Source organism: Xyrauchen texanus, chromosome 39, assembly GCF_025860055.1.
Source record: "Xyrauchen texanus isolate HMW12.3.18 chromosome 39, RBS_HiC_50CHRs, whole genome shotgun sequence".
In the NCBI taxonomy this organism is placed as follows: Eukaryota; Metazoa; Chordata; class Actinopteri; order Cypriniformes; family Catostomidae; genus Xyrauchen; species Xyrauchen texanus.
Window position 1 is genome coordinate 27,793,766 of NC_068314.1, and position 19,432 is coordinate 27,813,197.

Here is a 19,432-nt window from a genome sequence, read left to right on the forward strand (position 1 = left end):
TGTACCATGATTAGCGCCTGTCAGAATCACTCCTCTCTCACCAGCTGTTACTCATTCCCATTCCTTTAAATTCTCACCACTCTCATCTCCTTGTCAGATCGTTGTTTGTGATGTCCGGTGTTGTTCGCTTCTTCAGAGTTCCAGTCCAGTTCTCTCGTGTCCCTGTTTCAGGTCCTGTTTGTTGTTACCTCGGATCTCGCGTGTCTCGTTCAACACTTCTTCACTCTTCTCACCACGCATCATCTGACCATTGAGACTCTGCTCACTAGACCATCACCTCGACTTTTCCCCTATCTTCAATTTGACTGTCAATAAACTAATTGTCAACTTGCAACTTGCTTCCTAGCTTCATTACGGCCACAGAATCCATCTGACCACAAAGATGGAAGCATGGAAAATAACCAGACAGCCTAGAAGAATCTGCGGATGAACAGCAGACTCTCGGAGATGGAGAACCAGGAGAAGAATCTCAACGACACGGCTCAAGGCCTGTCCAGGCTCTAGTGGCTTATGTGTCCGACTCACCCAGCAAATTCAACTTCTGCTGAGGCTCCCCACTGTCCAGCCCGCGATCATTGACTTCCTCAACCACCACCAGCCCAGCCCCGAGCCGGCGCCCCACACGTTACCCGTGAGCTATATTCAGGGGGTGAACTCTTAATTTTTGCTTAGCTTTTCTAACACGCTGCTCAATGCATTTTTCTTACAACCCAGGACATTCTGTGACGAAAGAACCAAGGCTCGCTTGTCCTGACGCTAACTTTCTGGGAGAGCGGCCCTTTGGGAAATCCGAGCGTGTGGGAGAATCAAGATGAATGCTGCACTCTTTTCAAGCACTCTCCCATGGAGATGAAGCGAAGCTTGACCGCGCTGTCTCCGTAGAGAGGCAGCCAGAGTGCTGGCGTCGACCATTATGCCAGGGGGAGATCTGCATCAGACTCTTTCTATCGAGTTCCGACGCTACGCGGAGGAGTCAATGAACGAGGAGGCGAGTGGGGACATGCCCTGCATGGGCTGGCTGATCGCCGCTCAAAAGGAGATAAGAGTACGCCATGGATCTCCCCACTGCCAAACGATGGATCACTGGCTTAGAGGGATCTAAGGTTATCCAGAATGGGAACAGCGAAGACAAAACCAACTCTTTGAGAGATTAGGAAGGTCAATGTTCGGAGGCGATTGCCTCAGCCCTCGCCTGTATCCCAGCCCATGCAGGTGGGTTGCCCGCTTTTCCCGGAGTGAGAAGGAAAGGCGGAGATCCCAGGACTGTGTTTGTATTGGTGGTGTTGACATTTTGCCTGTCCTTAAGGATCCGGCCTCATAGCAAGTAAGAGTTACTATCAGGATCTCCAACAGAAGACCTCATCCATCTACCTCCGTAATCTTCACGGTCTAATCACCGCCACGACTGTCGAAAGCACTTCTGGATTCTGGGGCCGGAAGGAAATTCATGACTACACTTTGCACTCAACCACCAAGTCTCAAGCTCTCACCACCGATCGCTGTTCACGCCCCTCAATGGCCAGAAACTTCCCACCATTTCCTTAGCCACTGAAGACATCACCTGGCCACGCCAGGCAATCACACCGAGACCATCTCCTTTCTACATACCGGATACCCTCTGCCCCACGGCCCTGGTCATCCCCTGCTCACCCATCACAACCCTAAAGGTGGACGGGGCAGCCTAAGTCTGTGCCAGCTGTGCGGGATGCACCCTTCAATGTCATAAGTCTTGGTCTTGTCTCGGCCTCGTTCTGCCTGTTTTTGTCCCTGTTTCGCAGAGTGCATTTGTCTAACGGCTCAAGGAGTACCTGACCTGAAGGAGGTGTTCAGTAAGTCCTCGGCGGCTTTCCCTCCACATCGTCCCTATGACTGTGCCATAGAGTTATTGCCAGGTACATTCTCGCCTAAGGGCAAGTTATATTCAATTTCATTCCAGAGAGGGAGGCTATAGGAGAACATATTTCTGATTCTCTAGCTATTGACCATCCGCCCTCTCAGCGGGGGCGGATTCTTGTGGGAAGAAGGATGGATCTCTACACCTGCATTGATTACTGGGTTGAACAACATCACGGTAAAGCATTTTATCCTCACCGCTGATGTCTTCAGCTTTTGAGAGGTTGCAGGGAGCATCCATCTTCAATTTAAATTGATTTACGCACGTTTATCATTTGGTCCCAGATCAGGAGGGGATGAATGGAAACCGCTTGACACTCTCAGTGGGCACCCTTTGAATACTTGGTCATGCCGTCGCTTGTCCAACTCCCCCAGCGGGTCTTCCAGGCACTCACAATGACGCGTTAGGCAGACATGGCTGATCAGTCTCATATATGCTTACTCTGATGACATATTGATTTTTTCTTCTTCTCCAGGAACATGTGCAGCACGTCCGCCGCGCTTTCCAGAGATTGCCAGAGAATGGGCTTTTTGTCACAAGAGAGAATGCTGCCATGCACAGTCTGTTCCTTTCTTTAGGCACATCGTGTCGGTTGAGGGAATGCGATGGATCCTGAGAAGATCAAGGCTGTGGTAGATTGGCCAAGTCCAGAGTCCTCAAGGCCCTACTGAGATTCCTGGGTTCGCCAATTTCTACTGCTTTCATTCACTTGAAATAACTAGCCACACCTCTGACCTACCTGACCTCCCCTGCGCTCAGGTGGTCAGATCTATTGAGGCCGCGCTTGCCAAACTGAAAGGTTGTTTTGTTCGCCCCCATCCTGATAACCCCCTGATCCATCACGCCAGTTCGTGGTGAGGTCGATGCATCAGAGGTGGGGGTATGAAAAAGCATCCCACAAGCTCCTTCAGATCTACAAGCATACACCCTTTGCGCTGCCTATCAGCTGTTCCGCGCCTAACGCATCTATGACATTGGTAACAGAGAGTTGTGGGCAGTCAAGTTAGCTTTGGGAGGAATGGCTACCACTGGTTGGAGGGTTCGGGTACCATCGCCTGACCGACACAAGAATTTGGAATATATTCAGACAGCTAAAAAGATTAAACCCAGGCAGGCTCAGGCCTTTTCACGTTTTGATTTACTCGTACCGGGTTCCAAGAACATCAACCCTGAATTTTATCACGCATTTTTTGATCACCCACCGCCTACCTCTATATTTTTACCAGAGACTCTTATTCATCTCTACACTCACATGGGAGATCGAATCGCAAGGTCAAGACGGTTTTGTATAACGCCGCCCGTGCCCACCGAATCATGAGCGAAAGCCGGAGGGGTTATTGTCCAGCTGCTATTCAGTGACATTGTTCTAATGTGGGTTTGTCATCCAGGTTAATCAACTAAGTTTTTAGTCGCCAACCATTCTGGTGGCCTTGATGGTTCGTGATGCTCACAGTTTTGTTTGCTTGCTCAGTCTGCGCCACTGGTAAGAGTTCCAATTCCACCCCAGATCGGTTACTCAACCGCCAAGCCGCGTGCCATCGGTGACCCTGGTCCCATACCAGATTTTATCACCGCCCCACCACAGGACACACGTTTTAACGTGGTGACCGGCCTCAAGGCGCCCACTTCATTCCCTTGCTCAAATTACCTCTGCCGCGAGACAGATTGTCATTGACCACGCTTCGCCATACTCGACAGATGTGGTCTCTGGACAGAGGACCCCAATTTGTGGCCCAAATTTTGGCATGCTAGAATTTTGTAAATTACTGGGGGCTGCTCTGCTGCCAGTCTGTCCTCAGGGTTTCATCCCCAGAGGTTCAGTGGTCAGAATCTGAGCGAGCCAACCAGGATCTGAGAGAACGTTGCCATGTTTGGTACTCCAAGAATCTCTCATGGAGCCAGCAAACTGTTCTTCGCTGAGTACTCTACAACACGTTACCAGTATCATCCACGGGCCTATCTCCGCTTGGAGTGTAGTGTAGGTTACCAGCCACCCATTTTTCCTAGTCTGAATCAAGTCGCTGTCCCTCCGCCACGCTTCAGCTCCAGATGGTGCCACCGCGACTTGACTAGGGCCCGGAGACTCTACTCCAAGCGGGGTCACGACCAAGGCCAAAGCTGATCGCCACCGCCCTAGGCCTCCCGTGATACGCCGCTGGTCAAAAAGGTGGCTTACTAAGAATCATTCTCTATCGCCCGCGATCTAACAACTTGCACCCAACATTGGCCCGCTCGCTGTCACCAAGATCGCTAGTCCGGTGGCAGTCCGGCCTCAACCTTCCTCCAGCTGCAGATGAGAATTCACCCCGTGATTTCATGTATCATCCAAAATAAACCCGCCTCTTTATTCCCGCGATAACCCGCTGAACCTTCGCTGTTCCCCGCCACTCTCCTCAGACGGGAATCCTACTTATTCGGCCCGTCAAACCGTATTCTGGACTCCAAGACGAGGGGACGCCGGATTTCAGCACCTGGTGGACTCGGGAAGGCTACGGTCCGAGGAGAGAGAGGTTGGGCACCGGCCAGAGACATTCTGGATCACCCCTTTATCGGCGACTACAATCGCAGGTGGAGCCTGGGAACGCCAGGAGGTTCCTAGGAGGGTACTGTCACGATGAACGCGTTCTTCCTTGTCTCGGCCTGTTCTTAGTGTGTGCTGTGGGTGCGCGGAATGTATGTTTGTCATGATTAGCGCCCCGCTTCAATCACTCCTTCTCACCAGCTGTTATCATTCCATTCCCTTAAATTCTCACCACTTCCCACTCCTTGTCAGATCGTTGTTTGTGATGTCCGTGTTGTTCTACCAGGAGTTCCAGTCCAGTTCTCTCGTCCCTGCTCGCGTCCCGTTTGCTGTTACCCCGATTCGCCGCGGCCTGCTCAACACTTCTTCTACCTTCACCACGATCACATCTGACCATTGAGACTCTGCGCCACTTTCAGACCACATCACCGACTTTCCCCATCTTCTCACCTGACTGTCAATAAACTAATGTCAACTTGCAACTTGCTTCCTAGCTTCACGCCACAGGGCCGGCCCGAGTATTTCACAATCTGCTCAGTTACTGGATTTTCACGCACAACCATTTCTAGGGTTTACAAAGAATGGTGTGAAAAGGGAAAACATCCAGTATGCGGCAGTCCTGTGGGCTTAAAATGCCTTGTTGATGCTAGAGGTCAGAGGAGAATGGGCCGACTGATTCAAGCTGATAGAAGAGCAACTTTGCCTGAAATAACCACTGCTACAACCGAGGTATGCAGCAAAGCATTTGTGAAGCCACAACACGCACAACCTTGAGGCTGATGGGCTACAACAGCAGAAGACCCCACCGGTACCACTCATCTCCACTACAAATAGGAAAAAGAGGCTACAATTTGCAAGAGCTCACCAAAATTGGACAGTTGAAGACTGGAAAATGTTGCCTGGTCTGATGAGTCTCGATTTCTGTTGAGACATTCAGATGGTAGAGTCAGAATTTGGCGTAAACAGAATGAGAACATGGATCCATCATGCCTTGTTACCACTGTGCAGGCTGGTGGTGGTGGTGTAATGGTGTGGGGGATGTTTTCTTGGCACACTTTAGGCCCCTTAGTGCCAATTGGGCATCGCTTAAATGCCACGGCCTACCTGAGCATTGTTTCTGACCATGTCCATCCCTTTATGGCCACCATGTACCCATCCTCTGATGGCTACTTCCAGCAGGATAATGCACCATGTCACAAAGCTCGAATCATTTCAAATTGGTTTCTTGAACATGACAATGAGTTCACTGTACTAAAATGGCCCCCACAGTCACCAGATCTCAACCCAATAGAGCATCTTTGGGATGTGGTGGAACGGAGCTGCGGCCCTGGATGTGCATCCCACAAATCTCCATCAACTGCAAGATGCTATCCTATCAATATGGGCCAACATTTCTAAAGAATGCTTTCAGCACCTTGTTGAATCAATGCCACGTAGAATTAAGGCAGTTCTGAAGGCTAAAGGGGGTCAAACACAGTATTAGTATGGTGTTCCTAATAATCCTTTAGGTGAGTGTATACATACAGTATATATATATATATATATATATATATATATATATACACACATACATACACACGCACACACATGCATACATATTACATTATTGAATATTAAATTGTGTAATAAAAAATCTTTAAGATTCATATCAGCCCCATTAATGATTTAATACCATTAAAAATAATATAAAACATTTATTTGCTGTTTATTACTATTAAATACACAATTTAATTTAATGGAATTTTTTGATATATTTGAATGCATGTGCTATTTAGTATAAACACACATATGCTCCACACATGCATGTATAAGGTGAGCCAGAACAAGCTCTAGCATTGCACAGAAAAGGTTATAATCTAAACAAAGCGAGTGTGTGAAAGAATAATACAGAGTAATATAACAGCTTAATAAGTAATTATTATGTATACATATATACCAGGCATATTTGTTATTTACTTGTCAGCGTCGTCGTTTCACATGAATGACAGCACAGTGTGATTAATGGTCTTACATATTTAAGAGATTACTTAACACAACAAACAGATAATGAGATGGAAAGTGCTGGATTGTTGAAGATCTCTACCTTACCTACTTAACGACTACATTTCAACTATGTTTACAGCCTCATTAACCATTTTACCAAATCAGATCTCAGTAGCTCAGCACATCACAGATGGCAGAAGCAGTCAGCAGGCTGAACTTTGAGCATGCAGCAGTTTAAGACAATATTATTGACCACAAGACATCAGTGACAAAACTGCAGCCTGAGAAAATAAAGAGCTGCGGTGCTTAACTGACTCAGAAACTAGAGTACCAATGTCAGCCAGATGTAAGTGCTTTTGAGTTATTTATTAATTTTGTGGGGTTTTATTCTAATAAAACACATTAGGTGGGTTCACTGAGCCAGGTTGGGCTCAAGATAATAATATACAGTATGTACAATGTGACACTCTGGCATTACCCGGTCAATTCAAAACAGCGAGTAGATCTGAGACTTGTGGAATATGACCAATATCTATTTATATATATATTCTTTTGCATTTTATATGTTGACAATTACAATTGGTTGAAAGACATGGGATCAAACTCAGTATTCAGTTTAGCTGAGTTGCTGCTCGTTAAAGTTTGTTAATTACAATTTAGTATTTGACAACAACCTTAACGATTACATGTCAAGCTGAACATCGTCCATAATAACACCCTGCTATTTACTGTTGATCTAAATTATGCTTTCTGACTATTGTAAGAAGTGCTGAAATAAAGGGTGATTATGACGTACCATGACTGCAGTTAGCTTGTCCTTTAGCCAGAGCTGCCATGTCTTCATATTCAGGATTGCATGGAAGTTTGATTGGGTTATGTCGTTTCTTGTTCACACCATTTGCTCAAGTCACCGGTCGATCTCGGCACTTTCAGCTGACAGCCTGGGACTCTGGCCTGCTAACTACCTCATCTGGTTACACCATTGCCCCCTCAAATCAAATTCTGAGGCCACATCTGCTATCTCCATCTACATGCAGCCGACCAGCAGAAGGACACTGTCTGCCAGCTCCTGACAGAAGTGATAGAATCAGAGTGAGTTCACAGATTTTGAGTATATGATACTGGTTACTGAGATAAATTGTTCAACAGATAAATTGATTTTGATAGAGATAAGCTGTGAAAATGGAGAAGATACTTTTCATTTCATTGCCAACATTACATGATGATGGTGAAGATACCGTCATGCGCCAGGCTTTTGTCAGCACTTCATATCAGCCACCAGCGGATACATAACCCTGCTTTGTGAATATTACATAATGAACGACAGTTTGCCGACAACATCAGCCCGAACATACAGAACTGAATACCCTACCGCACAGAGATGCTAATCTAATAGCGTCTGCTCATATCACCGAATGATGTTAACAATACGCCGAAGACACATTTGGCATGCGCCATTAACAATAACACGTTGAATAAAGCCTGAAAGGGGGAAATAATGGCACCTTTGCATAGTTCGACTATCCGAAGAGTCCTTTGATAGTCTCATCAGTAGGAGAAGTGAGCACATGCTCACAAACTGATGTGCCAGTAAATCATTGCTCTTCCAACACAAATTGAAGTTGTCATTAAACATCTTTGAGCTTTTATCGTTATAGTGACACTACAGAAAGAGTTCATTATCTTTCTGACATATGGTTACTGGTACCTCGATATTGATGACCCATGGAATCAATCTGTTGTAATGGGTGAACAGAACTACAGACATCAATAAAGAAAAGCAATTGGCGAAACAATTACTTTTATTGTAGTCCATATCTCATCTGCGACACGGCTATCCACTATCTCTCAGTATTATGCTTTACGCGAACCGTCAGCTCAGCACTGTTGCAATACGCGCCGCACACTGTGCTCACGTCCTGTCGAAATTTCTGGCACTGTCTCCGGTTTTGTCATACTGCACTTTTATATAGCATAGGTATATATAGATTTTATTGAGTTGTGTGTCTTCACGTGCTCCCGTGTTTAATCCCATGTTGTTTTAGGCACTGCGAACGTTAACGCCGCTGCGTAATGTAATTACTGCATGTGGTTGAAATCCAATAAAAATCAGATGTCAGCCTTATCGTTTGCTTGATCATCAGCGATCTGTCTGGTGCTCTTGACCATGCACATTGCACATGTGCGGTTTCAACAGAGGGAACAGTCAACGGGTACATGAGACTGAAATGCCCGTATTCACAATTGTTTGCCGGTAGTGGTTGCTGCAATCTTTGATTGTGTTTGTTCACCTCTTCGTGAGCCTTTACTAGCGATCTCTTGTACAGCTCCATAGAGAAGAGCTCCTGGTCAGTCCATGGTCAAAGCTTTCCACTTCCTGCAGATGGAACATCTCATTCCAGCTAACCATTCGTTGACAATCATTACTCAGCTTACTCCTATAGTGTTCAGCTATTTTCCTTAGTTTGAGTTTGCTCAGGCTCTTTGTTTAGATTCTTAGTTAGTTCTAGAACATAGAGATAATGGAGGCTCTCGTGAAGCAATGAAACAGTCGAAGCAATAAGAGCTATTTTGTTTCGAGGCTTCGAATCAATCCTGAAACCCGTCTCCACGGTGACACCTAGTGGTCACTTGCAGGTGTTGATCTGAAAACAACCTTTACAAAGAGCTAATAAAAATGTGTTGATTTATTTTTATTAATATTCATTTTCATGACCAAAATCACATTATGCAATGTGAAGAGACTACAGGTTACAAGCTTCATATATTACAAAAATACAATAAAAAAAAAAAAACCAACACATTTTTTATTAGCTCTTTGTAAAGGTTGTTTCAGATCAACACCTGCAAGTGACCACTAGGTGTCACCGTGGAGACGGGTTTCGGATTGATTCGAAGCCTCGAAACAAAATGGCACATTTGCTTCGACTGTTTCATTGCTTCACGAAGCCTCGATCTGCCCATCTCTACAAAATGGTACTACAAGGACGCAACTAAACTAGAGATCTGGAAACAGGAGGAACACGGAGCAAAGGCTCAAGACTGAACACAAAGGGGAGAAACAAACAGACTTATATAGGGCAAAACACAGGTGAAGGGAATGAGGGTTGATGAGCAGATGGTTGAAGTAGGTTAGGGGTGTTGGTGCCATCTGCAGGAGTGGAGAGAAGCATTGCATGGGATGACCAGGGCGAATGCCCTCTGCTGGTCTGGAGGAGAACAGCAACCCAAAGAGGAGATCCTTACAAGAGTAAAGGCCTCACAGAAGGGGTGGAGCAAATGAGCCCCACCAATCAATCCAAAAGTTGCAGCAACCACTACCAGCAAGAAGAGTATTGCTGAGCCAAAGACATGGAGCTCCCATGCAAAGGTTAGAGTCCGTTTCAAGTCCTCCCATTGTTGCCGGTTGACATTTCCCTCTGTTGAAACCACACATGTGCCCAGTATGCATGGATCAAAGGCACCAGACAGATCCCTTTCGGTTGATGATCCAAACAAACCTTGATAAAATTTTGTTTTTTATCATCTCAAGTCAAGTCAAGTGGTTTTTATTGTCGTTTCAACCACATACAGTTAGTACAGTACACAGCTGAAACGAGACAACGTTCCTCCAGGACCATGGTGCTACATAAAAACAACATAGGACAAACACAGGAACACATGAGACTACACAACTCAATAAAATACCTATATATACCTATATACCTATATAAAGTGCACAGGGAAACATGAGCAAAAAGTACAGGACAGTGCCAGAAATTTCTGACAATGAACAGGACAATAGGCACAGTGAGAGACAGTGCAGCGCCGACCAGTACACAGTAGTGCAAAAAGATGACAGTTTCTAAAACGTAAACATAATATACTATGAGATAGTGTTCTTAGAAGTTGTCTTCACTTAGGTAAGGATATAGTTCTAATAAAAAGTAATTATTTCATAATTACCTTTCTTTATTGTTTCCCTGTCTGTGGTTCTGTTCACCTGTACAACAGATTGAGTTCCATGGGTTCATCAATATCAGAGGTATATCAGAGGTAGCCACTACACTTATTCAGAAAAAGATAATAATTTTTTCTTTCCTTATTGAATTATTGTCACTTCTTTATAACAGTAAAAGCTTCAAAGATGTTTGTAATAACCAATTTGTATTGGAGGTATGGTTGCAGGCTCATGGTTTGTGACATAATGCTCCTCTCCTACTGTGAGATTATCAAAGGACTCTTGGATAGTGTCAGACTATGTCACAAAGGTGCCATTGTGTCCCAAGATTTCAGGCTTTGTGCTTGTGTTCTGTGTTAATGACGCATACTTAGAATCTTGAAAAGTCTTCAGATCTTCATTGTTGTTAACCTCTACATCATTCAGTGATGTGCTATGATCTAATTGGTTACTGGTCGTTAACATCTCTGAAAACATATTGCCTGTAGTAGGGTTTATTCTAGAGTTCCTCTGTATGATTGGTTTGGTGGTTGTCAACAAAGGCTGATCTTTGTTCATTATCTTAATGTTATTCACAAAAGCAGGGTTGTGGGTGTGTTTAATCAACTGAACAGGCATTATGGAAGTGCTTTGGTAAAAGTTACTGTTATTGTTTGCTAAAATGACAATTTATCTTCACCATCATCATCGTCATTTACAATATGCTGTGTTAGCCTTTGTGGAATGGGAGGAGCTGGGGGAGAACTGTCTCTTCTCAAAATCCAGTTTATCACAGCCTGTCTCTTATCAAAATCCAGTTTATCTGTTCTGTTTGGAATGAATTTGTCAATCTCCAGTGACCAGTAGAGGGTATCATATACTCAAAGATCTGCTGAACTCCACTCTGTTCCCAAGATCCTTCATTAATTCCAAAATTTGTCCAAAGAGGTAAAAGCAAGTCTTTGGACAACCCATTGTCAACTCTGCTCAATTCAGCTTGCATGGTTAGATGGAAGAAGGATTTGTTGATAGCCGTTATTTGTCTTGGCGCTCAGGTTGTTTTGGTTTGAGGGTTGTGTTGAGTTATAGCCAAGTGCAGTGAGAAGTTGCTGGAGAAGATGCAATCCTAAAATTAGAGTGTTCTGTTAATATCCCAAGGCTGTCAAGCAAAAGGGGTGCCAGGATCTGACCAGTGACAGATATAAATGGATTAATGAGGCTCATAGGAAACCTCAACTTTCAAAGTGGTTTTGAGCATAACTGACCCAATCAAAACCAGGATGAACTTACCGGATAAATACAAGATATGAAGGTATGAAAAGCAATGCAAATGTTGCAAGTTTAATCCAGGAACTAAAGTAACTGCAATCATAATTTGCAATCATAATCACCCTTTTAATTTCTTACTTCTTACAATAGATCAAATAGATTTAGATGTGAAGTTATTAGCAAGTTATTTATTATAGGTTGATGTTCAGCTTGACATGTAATGTTAAAGATTTATTTATCAAATACTTTTCATGTGTTATGAATTGAAAGCAAACTTGCAACAGGCAGCAATATACAAACTGAATCATCGTCAGAGCTGCCAGGTTTGAGTCCCATAATAATAATAATTATAATAATTATCAACATATAGAAAATTATAAAAAAGAATATATATATAAATAAAATATTGGTCATATTCCACAAATTATAGTCTACTCAGCAACAGGATTGATTATTGGGGCCAGGTAAATGCCAAGAACCAGTCACATTTATCACATACTGTATATTATTATGCCAATTTACAGCCTAATATGGGTGAATTACCTAAATAATTGTTTTATTAGAATAAAACCCCCTACAGAATTAATAATAATAAAAACGCCTTGCATGCAACATTTTTACTGTTGAGCACTCCCCTGAAGTTTCTGAGGTCAGTTGTAAACTTAATATCGCAACTCTTTTGTGTTTCTCAGATGTGATTCAGTTTTTTGGTTTATCACTGGTGTCTTTGTGATCAATAAATATTGTCTTCTTAAAACTGCTGCATGCTCAAAGTTCAGCCTGCCTGACTTTGCACTGTAACCTTTCTGCCATCTGGTTGATGTGCTGCTGAACTTCTGTCTAAGCAGAGTCCTGATCCCCAATTTAATTAAAATGGGTTAATAAGCCCCAGGAGCTGTAAAACTATAGTTGAAAATGTAAGATGTTAAATTAGAGTCTAAAATTTAATTTTAAGTCTTCAACAAATCCAAGCACTTTCCATCTCCATTTTTCTATATCTGTTTATTTTGTTGTGTTAAAGTAATCTCTTAAATATAGGGGATTTCAGTAAGACCATTATCAATACACTGTACCAGTCTGTTCATAACATGACAAAGCATGTTGACGGCTAACTGAGCAAAGTAAATAACTAAATATATAGGTATATATGTATGTATACATAAATAATTACTTATTATAAGTATTCTATTTATATTCCTCTATTATTATTCTTTTCACACACTCCTTTTTTGTTTAGATTATATTAACACATTTCTCTGTGCAGAATTCTTTTAAACTGGAGCTGACCTGCAGAAAAATCATTTCACTGCTATGCATGCATGTGTGCGTTTGTGTGTGTGTGTTTGTGTGACATATAAAATACTTTATGCATTTCAAAATCATATCAAAATTCCATTAAATTAAATTGTGTATTTTTTTTAATGAAATTAATAAAACCTTAAAATAAATGTTTTATGTTATTTTGTGAAAGATTATTCAAATCAATTTAATGGAATTTTGATATGAAATTGAATCTTAAAAGTTTTTTTTATTTTTACAGTTTGTGTGTGTGTGTGTGTGTGTGTGTGTGTGTGTGTGTGTGTGTATATATATATATATATATATATATATATATATATATATATATATATATATATATACTGTATGTATACACTCACCTAAAGGATTATTAGGAACACCATACTAATACTGTGTTTGACCCCTTTCGCCTTCAGAACTGCCTTAATTCTACGTGGCATTGATTCAACAAGGTGCTGAAAGCATTCTTTAGAAATGTTGGCCCATATTGATAGGATAGCATCTTGCAGTTGATGGAGATTTGTGGGATGCACATCCAGGGCACGAAGCTCTCGTTCCACCACATCCCAAAGATGCTCTATTGGGTTGAGATCTGGTGACTGTGGGGGCCATTTTAGTACAGTGAACTCATTGTCATGTTCAAGAAACCAATTTGAAATGACTCAAGCTTTGTGACATGGTGCATTATCCTGCTGGAAGTAGCCATCAGAGGATGGGTACATGGCCATAAAGGGATGGACATGGTCAGAAACAATGCTCAGGTAGGCCGTGGCATTTAATCGATGCCCAATTGGCACTAAGGGGCCTAAAGTGTGCCAAGAAAACATCCCCCACACCATTACACCACCTCCACCAGCCTGCACAGTGGTAACAAGGCATGATGGATCCATGTTCTCATTCTGTTTACGCCAAATTCTGACTCTACCATCTGAATGTCTCAACAGAAATCGAGACTCATCAGACCATGCAACATTTTTCCAGTCTTCAACTGTCCAATTTTGGTGAGCTCTTGCAATTTGTAGCCTCTTTTTCCTATTTGTAGTGGAGATGAGTGGTACCCGGTGGGGTCTTCTGCTGTTGTAGCCCATTCGCCTCAAGGTTGTGCGTGTTGTGGCTTCACAAATGCTTTGCTGCATACCTCGGTTGTAACGAGTGGTTATTTCAGGCAAAGTTGCTCTTCTATCAGCTTGAATCAGTCGGCCCATTCTCCTCTGACCTTTAGCATCAACAAGGCATTTTCGCCCACAGGACTGCCGCATACTGGATGTTTTTCCCTTTTCACGCCATTCTTTGTAAACCCTAGAAATGGTTGTGCGTGAAAATCCCAGTAACTGAGCAGATTGTGAAATACTCAGACCGGCCCTGTGACGTAATGAAGCTAGGAAGCAAGTTGCAAGTTGACAATTAGTTTATTGACAGTCAAATTGAGAAGATAGGGGAAAAGTCCGGGGTGATGGTCTAGTGGCGCAGAGTCTCCAATGGTCAGATGATCGTGGTGAGAAGAGTGAAGAGAAGTGTTGAACAGACACGGCGAATCCGGGTAACAGCAAACAGGACACGAAACAGGGACAACGAGAGAACTGGACTGGAACTCTGAAGAGCTTAACAACACCGGACATCACAAACAACGATCTGACAAGGAGATGAGAGAGTGGTGAGAATTTAAAGGGAATGGGAATGAGTAACAGCTGGTGAGAGGAGTGATTGCGCAGAGCGCTAATCATGGTACAAACAACACGCCCACACATTCACGCACTCCACACAACACACACTCAAGAACAAGGCACGAGACAAGGAAGAGACATAGGATTAAATACCGTGACAGTACCCTCCCCTAGGAACGCCTCCTGGCGTTCCCAGGCTCCCTTACCTGCCGATTGTAGTCATCGATAAGGGAGTGATCCAGAATGTCTCTGGCCGGTACCCAACCTCTCCTCCGGACCGTAACCTTCCCAGTCCACCAGGTACTGAAATCCGCGCCCCTCCGCCTTGAGTCCAGAATACGGTTGACCGAATAGTAGGTTCCCCGCCTACGAAGTCGCGGCGGGGGAACCGAACCGGCGGGTTAATGCGGAATAAAAGACGGGTTTTATTTTGGATACATGAAATACGGGGTGAATTCTCCTGTACGCTGGAGGAAGGTTGAGGCGGACTGCCACCGGACTAACGATCTTGGTGACAGCTTAACGGGCCAATAAATTTAGGTGCAAGTTTATTAGATACGGAACGTAGAGGAATGTTCTTAGTAGAAAGCCACACTTTTGACCAACGACGATACGGGAGGCCTAGACCGGTGGCGATCAGCTTTGGCCTTGGTGCGTGACCCCACTTGGAGTAGAGTCTCCCGGCCCTAGTCCAAGTGCGGTGACACCTCTGGATCTAAGGCGTGAGCGGAGGGGACCGCGACTTCGGATTCCAGACTAGGAAAAATAGGTGGCTGGTAACCTACACTACACTCAAACGGAGATAGGCCCGTGGATGATACTGGTAACGTGTTGTGGGCGTACTCAACAAAAGACAGTTGCTGACTCCATGAGGAAGGATTCTTGGATACCAAACATCGTAACGCTCTCTCCAGATCCTGGTTGGCTCGCTCAGATTGACCATTGCTCTGGGGATGAAACCCTGAGGACAGACTAACAGTCGCTCCCAGTAATTTACAAAATTCTCGCCAAAATTTGGACACAAATTGGGGTCCTCTGTCAGAGACCACATCTGTCGGGAGGCCATGTAGCCGAAAGACGGGTCAATGACAATCACCGCTGTCTCCTTGGCAGAGGGTAATTTGGGCAAGGGAATGAAGTGGGTCAGCTCGAGAACCGGTCCACCACGGTTAAAACTACCGTGTGTCCCTGTGAGGGTGGGAGGGCGGTGATAAAATCTAGAGCTGATATGGGACCAGGGTCTCGATGGCACCGGCAGCGGTTGAAGTAACCCGCCTGGGGGTCGATTGGAACTCTTACCAGTGGCGTAGACTGAGCAAGCCAAAACAAAACTGTGAACGCCACGTAACCATCAAAGGCCACCAGAATCGTTGCTTGACTAAAAACTTAGTTCGATTAACTCCTGGATGACAAGCCACATTAGAACAATGTCCCCACTGAATAACGCTGGACCGTGAACCCTCCGGCACAAACAAACGGTTCGGTGGGCACCGAGCCGGGGCGCTACTCCTTCTAAGGCCGCCTTGACCTTCGATTCGATCTCCCATGTGAGTGTAGAGATGAATAGAGTCTCTGGTAAAATGCACTCGGAGTAGACGGGCGCTCGGAGTGATCAAAAATACGTGATAAAGAATCGGGTTTGATGTTCTTGGAACCCGGCGGTACGAGAGAGTAAAATCAAAACGACCGAAAAAAGAGCCCACCGAGCCTGCCTGGAGTTTAATCTTTTAGCTGTGCGAATATATTCCAAATTCTTGTGATCGGGTCCAGACGATAAAAGGTACCCCTAACCCTCCAACCAGTGGCTTCATTCCTCCAAAGCTAACTTGACTGCCAACAACTCTCTGTTACCAATGTCATAATTACGCTCGGCCGAGGACAAGCGATGAGAAAAAACGCGCAAGGGTGTATCTTGTCGCCTGAAGGAGAACGCTGGATAGCACTGCGCTCTACCCCCACCTCTGATGCATCGACCTCCACCACGTAACTGACGTGATGGATCAGGGGTTATCAGGATGGGGGCTGAAACAAAGCAACCTTTCAGTTTGGCAAACGCAGCTCAGCTGCGCTCTGACCACCTGAACGCTGTTCTGGGGAGGTCAGGGCGGTCAGAGGTGTGGCTAGTTGACTGAAATTGCGAATGAAACGCCGGTAGAAATTGGCGAACCCCAGGAATCTCAGTAGGGCCTTACGAGACTCTGGACTTGGCCAATCTACCACAGCCTTGATCTTCTCAGGATCCATGCGATTCCCTCAACCGACACGATGTACCCTAAGAAAGGAACAGACTGTGCATGAAAAGCGATTTCTCCGCTTTGACAAAAAGCCCATTCTCTAGCAATCTCTGAAGCACTAGCCGGACGTGCTGCACATGTTCCTGGAGAGAAGAAGAAAAATCAATATGTCATCCAGGTAAACATATATGAACTGATCAACCATGTCTCGCGAGCACGCCATTGACGAAGTGCCTGGAAGACCGCTGGGGAGTTGGACAGTCGAACGGCATGACCAAGTATTCAAAGTACCTCTGGGGGTGTTAAAAGCGGTTTTCCATTCATCCCTCCCTGATGCGGACCAAATGATAAGCATTACGTAAATCCAATTTCGCGGAAGATGGATGCTCCCTGCAACCTCTCAAAAGCTGAAGACATCAACGGTAGAGGATAAGTATTCTTTACCGTGATGTTGTTCAGCCCCCGTAATCAATGCAAGGTCGCAGAGATCCATCCTTCTTCCCCACAAAAAGAATCCCACTCGCTGGAGAAGAGGAAGGGCGGATGAATCCATTAGCTAGAGAATCAGAAATATATTTCTCCATAGCCTCCTCTCTGGAATCGAGAGTGAATATAACTTGCCCTTAGGCGGAGATGTACCTGGCAATAACTCTATGGCACAGTCATAGGGACGATGTGGAGGGAGAGAAGCCACCGAGACTTACTGAACACCTCCTTCAGGTCCAGGTACTCCATGGGCACGCTAGATAAATCCACCGCTTCTTCCTGAAAAACAGGGACAAAAACAGACTAACAGGCAGAAACAAGACAAGACTTATGACATTGAGTGCTCCACGCTGACACAGACTTAGACTGCCAGTCCACTTTAGGGTTGTGATGGGTGAGCCAGGGATGACCAAGGACGATGGGGGCAAGAGGAGTGTCCAGTATGTAGAAGGAGATGGTCTCGTGTGATTGCCTGACGGACGAGAGTGATGTCTTCAGTGGCTAGGGAAATGGTGGGAAGTTTCTGGCCATTGAGGGCGTGAACAGCGATCCGTGAGTGAGAGACTTGAGGGGACTTGGTGGTTGAGTGCAAAAGTGTAGTCCATGAAATTTCCTTCGGCCCCAGAATCCAGAAGTGCTCGACAGTCGTGACGGTGATTAGACCATTGAAGACTTACCGGAAGGAGGGTAGATGTGGATGAGGTCTTCGGCGGAGATCCCACCCGATAGTAGCCTCATACTTGCTATCGGGCGGATCCTTTTAAAGGACAGTTGTAGGCAAAATGTCCAGCACCACCACAGTACAAACACAGTCCCTGGGATCTCCGCCTTTCCTTCTCCTCCCGGAAAGCCGGGCTCGACCCACCTGCATGGGCTCGGATCACAGACGGGGCTGAACGCTGCCCCCGCCCAGAACATTGACCGCCTAATCCTCTCAAGGGGCGGTTGGTTTGTACTCGCTGTTCCATTCTGGATAACCTTAGCGCCCACTCTAAGCTCAAGGCGATCAAATCGCTTAGCTTGGTGGGGAGATCCATGGCGATATCTCCTTTTGACGCCGATCAGCCAGCCCATGCAGGAACATGTCCCACTGCGCCTCGCTCCATTGGCTCTCCGCCGCTAGCGTCCGAACTCGATAGAAAAGTCTGATACAGATCTCTCCCCTGACGCAAGTCGGCCAGCACTCTGGCTGCCTCTCTACCGGAGACAGCACGGTCGAAAACTCGCCTCATCTCCGCTGAGAGTGCTTGAAAAGAGGTGCAGCATTCATCTTGATTCTCCCACACCGCCGTTTCCCAAAGGGCCGCTCTCCCAGAAAGTAGCGCCAGGACAAAAGCTTACCTTGGTTCTTTCATCACAGAATGTTCTGGGTTGTAAAGAAAAATGCATTGAGCATCGTGTTAGAAAAGCTCGGCAAAAATTAGGTTCACCTGAATATAGCTCTGGAACCGTAGGCGGGCTCCGACTGGGAGGGGGCGCTGGTGGTGGTTGAGGAATCAGCGTGCGGGTGGCGCAGTGGGAGCTCGCAGAAGTTGAATTTGCTGGGTGAGTCCGACACCTGCGCCACTAGAGCCTGGACAGCCGAGCCGCGGTCATTGAGATTCTTCTCCTGGTTCTCCATACGAAGTCTGCTGTTCATCACGTAATTCTTCTAGGCTGTCTGAATTGTTACCGCTGCTTCCATCTTGTGGTCAGATCGTTCTGTGACGTAATGAAGCTAGGAAGCAAGTTGCAAGTTGACAATTAGTTTATTGACAGTCAAATTGAGAAGATAGGGGAAAAGTCCGGGGTGATGGTCTAGTGGCGCAGAGTCTCCAATGGTCAGATGATCGTGGTGAGAAGAGTGAAGAGAAGTGTTGAACAGACACGCTGAATCCGGTAACAGCAAACAGGACACCTAAACAGGGACAACGAGAGAACTGGACTGGAACTCTGAAGAGCGTAACAACACCGACATCACAAACAACGATCTGACAAGGAGATGAGAGAGTGGTGAGAATTTAAAGGGAATGGGAATGAGTAACAGCTGGTGAGAGGAGTGATTGCGGCAGAGCGCTAATCATGGTACAAACAACACGCCCACACATTCACGCACCCACACAACACACACTAAGAACAAGGCACGAGACAAGGAAGAGACATAGGATTAAATACCGTGACAGG